The 9,880-nt window shown below is 46.4% G+C and overlaps 1 pseudogene; it reads left to right on the plus strand.

The window, feature by feature from the left end:
* Positions 1-8,264: 8,264 nt before the first annotated feature.
* LOC110308514 lies at positions 8,265-8,696 on the plus strand (annotated as a pseudogene).
* Positions 8,697-9,880: the final 1,184 nt, after the last annotated feature.

The following is a 9,880-nucleotide window of genomic DNA, read 5'->3' on the forward strand; positions in this document are numbered from 1 at the left end:
CTGACTTCCTTTGGTAATGAACAGCAATGTGGAAGTGTAAGCTGAATAAACCCTTTCCTCCCCAACTTGCTTCTTGGTCCTGATGTTTGTGCAGGGATAGAAACCCTGACTAGGACAGTTGGTATCAGTGTTCCTGGAAGATCTGATAAGTTTTCTCCATTGGAGCCTCTGAGACTAGTCTTCTATTAGTTGGGTGATTTTTCATTACTGATTTAATTTTGCTCCTTTTTATAGATCTGCTTCAACTTTCTATCTCATCTTGGTTTCATTTTGGCAGTTCAAATGCATCTGGAAACTTATCTGTTGCTTTTAGATGCCCCAATTTAGTGGAATATATATTTATGAAGTATGACCTAATAATTTTCTGGGTTTCATTTTCATCTCCTGAAATGACTCCTACTTCATCTTTATGTTTTACTGATTTTGTTTTCTTTCGTTTTCTTCTGGTTAGTGCAGCTAAGCATTTTTCAGTCTTCCTTGTCTTTGGATGGCTCTCTATTCTTCCCTGAACCTAACGATTTCTTTCCATCTGCTGATTCGTGCTTTAACTTGTTTTTCTTTTTTCCAGGGCATTCATGTGTATTAATTAGGTTATTTGTTTGAGAATTCTCTGACTTCATCTTCTCTTTCTTCCTTCCTTCTCTTCCCTTCCCCTTCCTTCCTTCCTTCCTTCCTTCCTTCCTTCCTGTCTTAAGTTGCGTCTGTGTATGTTTGTCTGGGTGTGGGTATGTGCTCATGACTGCAGCTGAGGCCAGAAGACAACAGCAGATTCCATGGAGCTGGAATCACAGTGGTCATGAGCTGCTTACTGTGGGTGCTGGGAAGTGAACCGCGTTCCTCTGTAAGAGCAGTAGACACTTAACTGCTGAGTCATCTCTAAACTGCTGAGTCATTCTTTCAGCTCCAATTCTCTGACTTCTAAATATAGGCATGTATAGGCATGACTGTCCCTCTTAGGACCACTTTCATTATATTCTATAATTTTTCATATGTTGGGTTTGCATTTCCCCCTGATTCTAGTATTTTCTAAATTTCTCTCTTGATTTATACAATGACCCATTCATCACTCAGCAGCAGGTTGTTTAAACTCCATGTTAATCTCAAAAAAACAAACAAACAAACAAAAAACCCAACCCAAACCAACCAACCAACCAACCAACCAAACAAACAAAAAAACCCCCAAAACAACTGAGTTGTCTCACCACTGTGATCAGATAATATACAAGGAATTCTTTCAGTTTTTTCCTGTTTTTCTGTGTTAGGACTTGCTTTGTAGCTGGGCAGTGGTGGCTGATGCTTTTAATCCTAGGACTCAGGAGGCAGAGGGAGATGGATCTCTGTGAGTTCCAGGCCAGCCTGATCTACAGAACTAGTTTAAGCACAGTCAGGGCTACACAGAGGCCCTGTCTTGATAAACAAAAACACAAAAAGACTTGCTTTGTTTCTTAATATATAATTATATAATCTGTTAAGACAGTAGTCTCCATGGGCTCCTGAGGAAGTATCTATTCTGCAGTGTTTAGATGGTGTGTTCTATAGATGTCTGTTGAGTTTATTTAACCTTTGATGTCATCTAATTAAGACATTTAGTTTTGTTGGGATGATGTTTAAATTGGTGAAACTGGTATATTGAAGTTTCTTACTACCGCTGGGCTGTTCATTGGTGAACTTGCTTCTAGGAATATTGTTTTATGAACTTGGACACACCTTTGTTTGATGTGTATATGTTTCAAATTGTAGCATTTTCTTGGTGGGTTGTTTCCTTCATCAGTAGGTAGTGACCTTAAGTTATCTGTTCTAAATACCATTGGATGTCTGTTCGTCAGATATTTGAACAGCCACGTGCCTGTTTCTTCTCCCCATTTGCTTGGAATATCCTTACCCCAGTCTTTTGTCCTTAGATAGTGTCTGTCTTTCATGATGAGGTGCATTTCTTGGATGAAAAAAAGAAGGATTCTAGTTTTTGATGAATGTAAAGCCTATATCTTGACTGGGGAGTTGAAACTGTTTAACAGTTGAAACATTTAAAGCTGTGATAGAAAGATATGAGTTGAATCCTGCTGATTACCGTGGTGTTTAGTGTTTTCTTTGTCCTCTCTTGTTTGACTCTAAAACTACTTAGGTTTATTCTTTCCTTCAGCCCCATGGATGGGGACACACACACACACACACAGACACACACACACTACTGGTCATGTGCAGCACTCATAGGGGCAGGTTTGTTTTGTGAGTGTAAAACGAAGTAATGACAAGCAGCAAATGGGGGCCTCCCGCCCCGGGGTACAATAATAAGAATAAAACCTTTACCTATTAGGAGATATAACTCCAACTATTTACAGATAGCGTAATATGTTATCTGGTTATTTGTTGAAAATAGTTTGGAGGAGGGGTGGAGTGGGTGAGAGTAGACCGGACTAACCAAGAAAGGACGTTTAGTGAAGCTGACAGATGGACTCTGGGGAATTTGCTCTCCTGTTCTGCAGACTTTTGTACGGGTTTGGCAAGTTTCCATGATAACATGTTTTGGACAGTGAAAAAAGTGGGACAGTTTTTAAAGAATGCCGCCGTTCCTATGAAAGCAGGGACACAGCTTAGTGTACGCATGCGCATGCTGCTTGCTGGTTCAGATGACCGTTTTGAGGACAGTCTGGAGTAAGACAGAACCTATAACTTTTTAATATATTATTTTTTTTCTTAAGAAGAATGAACTATAATGTGAGAAGCTACCTAAGAGCACTCTGGGCTGAGAATCTGGGTCAGGCTGCGTCTTCTTTCTGGACTGGAGTCAATAGTGCCTAATGTGGGAAACTGCATAACCAAGGACCCAGATGGAAGTTTCTAGCCACGATAATCAGAATATTAAAACTTCTGCATGCACACCACGATGCTGTAGATGCGAAAGGCATTTTTTGTTCCTCCCTAGGAAGAAACACTCTGAAGAGCCCAGGTGTGAGGTCCACTCCAGGCTCACAGTAGGCTCACTGCACCTGGGGCCAGGGAAGCCAGATCTCTGCCCCAGCTGTCTACCTCAATCAGATTCTCCAGATAATTGCTCTACTCCACCCGCCGCTTAGTATGCACGGACGACTCTCAAGCTGTGGGCTCCTTCCTCCTGGGATGAACTCAAAAGCTGACTCTGTCAATTTTGCAGGAGTTAATTTCTAGGGTGAGCGAGAGGCAGACCTTTGCGAGAGGAGTACGGGACTTGGCGGGCTCGCATTTCATCATGCTCTTCCATAGAGGCACGTGGGAGCAGCAGATAGAGCCAACCCATGCATGAACCGCATGCAGTCCAAAGGGTTAGGTTACTGTTTCTGTGTTCTGGTCAGCACAGCTCTGAGCTTTGTGGGGCTATGCATCTAGCACCTTGACATCTATGAAGGCTGCACTTTTGTCTCACCAGTGAACCCCGTCCCTGTTAGGGATTCACATATGGTGCCCCAAACCTCTCCAGGGCCCAGCGAGTTAAGACTGATGTAACTATCCGTGTGGGCTGAAAGCCATCATTCGAAGCAGATGCCTTCGGGAGCATATGGTGAGGACTAGGCAGCGTCAAGAGAGACATCATTTCCTCCATGTTACTTTATCTACCTTCCTTTGGTAACGACATTTTCTGTGCCCCAGTGGCTAACCCCATGAATTTTAATGGAGACAGAGCGCCAGTTTAGTGAAAAGGGATTAAAAATTTGTGAAATATCACTTAGAGAGGAGCTGGTGATTTTTGCATCTGGGTAGCCAAAGGTCATGGGTGCCTTATTCACTTTCCAGTTGACGGTTAAGATCGTGGTACCACCTTAGTGGGAAGAGTCAGGGTTAAGCCACTGTTTGGCCTCTGGGACACACAGATTGAGGGATTAAAGGGCTTGCCTTGCTTTGATGACTCCGTCATGAAATGGTAAGATGTCTGTGCTTTGCGGGGAAGGGTTTGTCCTGGCTCCAGTGGTTATGATATGTGCTAACAGTCTAAGCGTGTGCCATGGGTGTATTTCACTCATGTGTTTATGCATGTAACCGTCATAGTGGACTTGAAGGAGGAGCTGCTTTATTCCCAGTTTTCCGATGAAGCGGCAGATGAAGAATTCTGCCAGGGTCACGCTGCCACCTGTGTACTGGGACCATGGAGAGCTGGTTCTTGAAGCTCTGCTAAATCTGCCAGAGAAATAGAGACTCGAAGAACGCTCTCATGTTGTTCCATCTTGCCTCGCAGCCCTGCCAGCCAGCCAGCCAGCCAGCCAGCCCTTCATTTAGTTCTAATTATAGAAACACAATTCAAACTGCCTTAGGAAAGGGGCCGTAATTAAAAAGCGAAGGCAAACTCAGGCTGCAGACATGGCATCTCTAGGACTTAGCTCTCCTAGGAAACAGTTTCCATGTCCAAGGGAAGGGGATGCTGGGATTGGCTTGGGCTGGACCATCCTGGGGAGCCCAACCTTTATGAACTGTAAAGAGGACAAGAGAGCAAGAGGGTGTTCAAACGGACAGAATCAAGGTATCGCTAACCAGAAAAGACAGCAGGCCTGGGTGGCAGTGGACATTTGTGACCTTATTCAAAGTGGGTCAGTGGAGCACCACAGATGAGAACAGCTTGATCCACATGCTTATAACTGTGACAGTTGATTTCTGGCAACGGCAAAGGTGGTAGCAATTTCTGTTCTCTCACATTCGACACAGGTAAGAGACTACGTTGCCATAATCACTGCACAGTAGATGCGTTTGAACGCCTGCTACAGAGTTTATTAATAATTTTCAATTAGCCAAGGAATCCCATGGCAAACTCACCAAATTCTGCCCTAGAAATTTTAACTATGTCTTAGTCCATCTTCTGTTGTTATAACTCACTACTTACAGATCATTTCTAAGGAAGAGAAACTTCTTTAAGTCGTGGTTGTGGAGTCTGGGGGATCCAAGAGCACCGTCCTGGCACCTGCTCAGCACACGGTGAGGGGTTCCTGCTGCATCAGGCAAGGCAAAAGGCATGTCATGGTGACGTGGAACAGGCAGGCTAGCTCAGGTCTCTCTTCACAGAGAGCCACCAATCCCCTCAAGAGGCCCTCACCTCAGGACCCCATCTCATCCTGATTGCCTCCTAAAAGTTCCCTCTTCCACATACCGGTGCATGGACTTTGGGGTGCATGCCTTCATGACACAGTGTTGGGCACCCTTTCCCCTCATGGCATTAAAGCAGAACATTAAACTCCTCTCACTCGCTCTTCAGAATGACGTAGGAGCCTGCGAGGTAGGATGGGTTTCACAAAGTCCACAAGGTGCTTTCCCAATGAAAGTCCTACCTCCAGGAAAGAGGGCCACATCATCTCAGCAGAAGCCCCCTGCCTGCTCATTCAGGGGTCATGGCAGCAGCGATGTCTCAAAAAATTAGTTGCTCATTTGCTTTAAATGAAGCTCCAAAAAAAAAAAAAATCTTACCCTGATTAAACTCATCTTTGATCCAGATCCTTTAATAAAGGCACAGAGGCTGTTTGGGTTTGAGACATCCTCCGGGAAAGTGTCAGCGAAGCAATTTGCTAAAGACTAATGAGCGACTTGGCAAAGGAGTTCAAAGCCAATGTCAGAGGGGCCCCAGAGAGGGGAGGGAAAGGCCTGGGGGAACGGCTGAACAGCAGAACTCCAGCAGGCAGATCCAGGCTCCTCTTGGCCTGACACATTTTCGGGAGGTGTTAAGGATCAAGTGTGAGAATCAGGCTGGTTTGTTTGTTTGTTTACACTTGAGATTTTAATTTAATCACAACCCTTTCCTCCCTCAAACCCCTCCTATGTACCCTGCCCAACTCTCCTTCAAATTCGTGGTCTCTTTTAATGAATTGTTATTGCATACAGGTATGTATTTGTGTATGCATACATATACATAGACCTAAATATGACTTTTGAGTCCATATAATTTAGTTGTACGTCTGTTTTCCGGGCTGGTCATTGGGCACTGGGCGGTGTGCTCCTCCCTGGGGAGGACTGCCCCTCACTCCTGGCTTTCCTCGGTTGCTTGTAGGTTCCTTGTGTATGGCAGAGGTCTCATGGGCTTTTCCTCGTTCCCTTCAACATGTCTGCTGGTGTCCTCCTTGTGCGTTCATGTTTCGGTGGTCATGGTGGTAAGACTTTACAAGTACAGCTTCGGAGATCGCTAGGCGACATATCTCACAGCAAAGTTCTTGATCCTCTAGGGCTTTTGTGGAGGGAGAGGGGAGGCCTGGAGAAAGCGGGTCACGTGGACTTGTGTGTTGATGGGGTGTCAAAGCTCAAGGGTCCCCAGTCCCCCATTCACCTCGTTCTCAGCCTATGTGGAAAGGCTCCCTGGGGAAGGACGATCACCAACAAGGAAGAAGGCAATGTCCCTGGGGAGATGTGGGTAAGAAGGGAGAGGGTGGAGCCTAGCAGGTGCCTGGGTCTGTACTGCGGTCCCAGCCCCCAACCCTGCTTTCCTATTGGAGGCTAGGTCTCTCTGTGGCAGTGTTTAGAACTGGGACTGGGGGAGTGTTGGGTTAGGAAGGCTTGGGTCTTATCAGTGAATTAATCCATTGATATGCTCATCATTTAATGGACCATTGGAAAGTGGTGGAGACTGTAGGAGGAGCGGCCTTGTAGGTTCCTGGGGGAGTGACCTCAAAAAAGTCTATTTCATTTTATTACTGTCCTTTTGTCCTCCCTCCCTCCCTCTCTCCTCCCTTCCTTCCTTTCATCTACCTGCCCCATCTCACCCCTGGCTGCCATGATTGAGTATCTTTCTGTTTTTGTGCCCAAAAGATGGTTTTACTTAAAAACAACTTTTTTTTTTTTTTATTTTAAAGGTGTGTGTGTGTGTGTGTGTGTGTGTGTGTGTGTGTGTTTGGCATGTGAGTGCAGTGCCAGCAGAGAGTAGAGACATGGGAACCAGTCATAAGCTACCTGATGTGGTTGCTGACGACCCAACTGGGATTCTATGGAAGAACAGCAAGTACTCTTAACTGCTGAGCCCTCTGTCCAGACACAGGTCTTCTTTCACACTGTGGTCCCCAACGCAATGAATGCAGTGAGCTGAACCCCAGACCCAACCCTCCATGACCACAAGCCCAAATAGTTCTCTCCTCCAAGTTGCTTCCTAGGGTACTTGATCCAAGCAACAGAAGAGCATCCGAACACAGCAGTGACCTGGACTTGAGGGGGCTGAGAAGAGTGAACCAAAGACAGAAAGAGTGATCTCTTTCTGGATCTTTCCAAAGTATTAAGTAGGAAGGGAAAGAAATGAGATCTGAAAGGCTTGTGCAGGCATGCCCACTGTGAGCAGAAAACCCAGAAGATACCTGCCAAAGGCAAGTATATCCACTACCTGGACCCCAGAGGCTGACCCACAAGGGTCATCAGATCTGAAGTGGGCACCGAGGGCTTGTGTGAGTTTTTAGTTCTGCCCGCTCTGTTTTCCAGTGCGGTTCCCTTTCAGCTAAGTCATTTGCCTGTAGCCCTGGGGTGGCGTAAATGGAACACCTCACACCCACTCAGCCAAGGACATTTAATTACTCTCACACTCTCTCGAAAATTCTGCCAAGGTGTATAAACAGACCAATTTCTGGGATTGTTTCAATCTAATCATAATAAAGCATTTGCTCTTTTGGCCTTGAGAGGGCTCCAAGGGAAAAATGATCTTAAGTCGGTTCCCAAAATAGCTCCCTTTGATTTCCAGGGCTGGTGCTGGTGCTGATGCAGTGAACTCCACAGAGCTCCTGGTGTTGACGTCAATGAGCTGGGATGGTTTGAGTCCAGGATGGGTGTGTGTGTGTGTGTCCATCCATCTGTCTGTCAGTCTGTGAGGCGGCCATGCCTCTGCTTATTTTTCCTCTCAAAGTCCCATGGGGAGAATATATGTTTTTAGCAAAGGCGGTCTTACCAGCAATGACTTCAAACACTAGCTGCTACCAATTAGGTAGTATAACTGATTCAATGTCAGGATCGTGTGTGAGTTGGGAAGAGAAAGATGCTGAGTGGCTCTCAGAGGGCACGATGCCCAGAGAAGAAAGCACGGAGGACCTGGCATGCTTTGACTGTACACCCCAAAGCCAAATAAACCAGGCCAGACGTGGCAATGCAGGGTATGATGAAAAGCCAGAGCTCTGGAACAAGGCGGGCCTAGGTCTTATTTCTTGTTCACACAGCTTTTAGAAATTTCTCCATCTCCCTAGCACTTAGTTAGGTTTTCTGGAAATTATGAATCCTAGGGACTATGCAAGATTGCTGTCTTAGAAAAAAATCGGCGGGAGTGATCTGCGAGCAAAACCTACACCATGGGTCTCCTCAATAAACCCAAGAGTGAGATGACTCCAGAGGAACTGCAGAAGCGGGAGGAGGAGGAATTCAACACAGGTCCCCTCTCAGTGCTCACGCAGTCAGTCAAGAACAACACACAAGTGCTCATTAACTGTCGCAACAAGAAGCAGCTGCTGGGCCGGGTGAAGGCCTTTGACAGGCACTGCAACATGGTGCTGGAAAATGTGAAGGAGATGTGGACTGAGGTCCTCAAGAGTGGCAAGGGCAAGAAGAAGTCCAAGCCTGTCAACAAGGACCGCTGCATCTCTAAGATGTTCCTGCATGGGGACTTGGTCATTGTGGTGCTGCGGAACCCGCTCATCGCTGGCAAGTAGAGCCTGCTCCCTGCCCTGCGAAGGCCTGCAGAACCCTGCCCAAAGGGCGAGAAATAAAACCCTGTGCTTTTTGTTAAAAAAAAAAAATCCCACTGAGTGGTAAGAACTGAATGAGGTTTGCAGAAATCAGGCGTTTAAGTGAACACATTGCTCTGTCCTGCCATTCCAAAGTGGCTGTCTAGTACCACTTGGCTCCCGGTGTTCATAGTGCTAGATATTTAGTAGGGATTCAGGATATGTTTGAAGATAGAATAGATGGTCTGCTCCTGTAACAGAATACCCAACGCTCGGTCACTGATAACAAACACAGATAGATGTATTCTAGTCCTGGAGGCTGGAGGTCTAAGAGCAGGATGCTGGTCCTGGGCGGGGCTTTCCGCCAGCATCATAGGATGACAGATCATAGAATGACTGATGTAGAGAGAAGGATGAAATCCAAGTCCACATGCTACATGCCATTCCTCCTGTTGCTCTCTCTGCTCCCTCCTGACTGTTGTGGGTACCTCAGCTCTCTATCTATCTATCTTCTCCACATCTGTATGTCTCTCTCCTCCACACCCCCCAACACCACATCACTCGCCTACTGGAGGGTGAGGATGTGTCCACATGTCCTCCAGACTCTGACCTCTAAGGCAAAGCCGTCATTCATTTCCCAAACATGATCAGGCCAAGAACGAACAGGAAGCAGATGTGGGCACCTACTGAATCCTGTAGGCACACTTTTTTTTTCTCCGCAACCTACTTTTAATAAGGGTTCACCCTCTTCTCCGGCCCACCACGCAGCAGAGGTAGCGGAAGAGAAAAGTTATTAGAGTATGGGGAAGTGGACCTGTTGTTCAGCAATAGTTCTCTGAAACTCATGTTGGAACTTGGTCCCAAGTAACAGTGTTGACAGGAAGGTGACCTCTAAATGGCTGATTAGGTCTTTAAGAGGGACCAGGATGACTCTACCGGCTGAGAGCAGGCTCTGATAAGCCAAGCTTTCTCTGCCGCTGAGCCTCACTGTGCCTGGGCTCACTTGCTCTTCTGCTCAGCTCCATGCTGGGGCTGTGCGGGGCTGTGCTGCTCTGCTCCACTAGGCTCTGCTCGAGGCCCGCCCCAGAAGCCAAGCAAAGGCTGGCATGGTCCCCACAGATTCTCAGCCTCGGGATCCAGGAACTAAAAAAGACTTTCTATTCTTTCTAAACCACCCGGTCTCAACATTTTGTTATAGCAACGGAAAATGAACTGAACCAGTCTCGGGTCCATGTCCAGGAAGT

Source organism: Mus caroli, chromosome 13, assembly GCF_900094665.2.
Source record: "Mus caroli chromosome 13, CAROLI_EIJ_v1.1, whole genome shotgun sequence".
NCBI classification, from domain to species: domain Eukaryota; kingdom Metazoa; phylum Chordata; class Mammalia; order Rodentia; family Muridae; genus Mus; species Mus caroli.